We start from the raw sequence: 956 nt of genomic DNA on the forward strand, positions 1-956 counted from the left end.
TTTATTTATTTACTTGTCTGTATATCTATTCATTTATCTCTTTTTTGTTTATTTTTTTTTCTGTTTTATTCTATATCTGCCTCTTTATTTATTTGCCCGTCTAGTATATTTATGTATCCGATGATATTTATATAATTATATTTAATTATTTATTTTTATTTATTTATTTATTTATTTGTTTATTTGTTTAGTCTGTCTGCAGCAGTTGATGCTGTTGGTTGTTTGTTTTTTGTTTCTCTTTTGTTGTTCCCTCTTGCGAGTCAGCGCGAGACAAACAAAGAGAGAAAAGAAAGAAAAAAAAAGAAAAAGAAAAGAATAAACAAAAGAATAAACACAAAGACATAGTAATAAATAAACAAATAAAAGAACAGACACAAATACACATACACACACAAACAAAGAAAAAAAAAACAACTCAAATACACCAAATACAGGAGAAAAAAGAAACAGACAAAGAGAAATAAATAAATAAAAAGAAAGAAACAAATAGAAAGAATAAATAAAAAGAAAAAGAAAGAGAGAGATAGAGGGATATATAAAGAGACAAACTGTCTCCTTTATACATAAAATACTACTTTCTTTACATTTTTATTAAACTTAAGCTCAGCATACACCCCAAAGAAGCAACAAAAAGAGAGAAATACGAAAAAGAAAAAACAGAAACAGAACCAGAAACTGCCAGGATACTCTTCCATACTTCTTCTCTGCATTCACACACCACACAAACCCTAAACCCTAAACCCTAAACCCTAGACCCGCGAGAAAGCAATAAACCCTAAACCCTAGACCCTAAACCCTAGACCCTAAATCCTAAACCCTAACGAAAAAACAAACGCAGAACAAATATTTAAATGAAGAAATAAACACTGCCAATAAACCCTAAAACTCTAAACCCTAAACCCTATATATATATATATATATATATATATATATATATATATATATATATATATATA

Source organism: Eimeria mitis, genomic scaffold, assembly GCF_000499745.2.
Source record: "Eimeria mitis Houghton genomic scaffold, Emh_scaff1308, whole genome shotgun sequence".
Taxonomy (NCBI): domain Eukaryota; phylum Apicomplexa; class Conoidasida; order Eucoccidiorida; family Eimeriidae; genus Eimeria; species Eimeria mitis.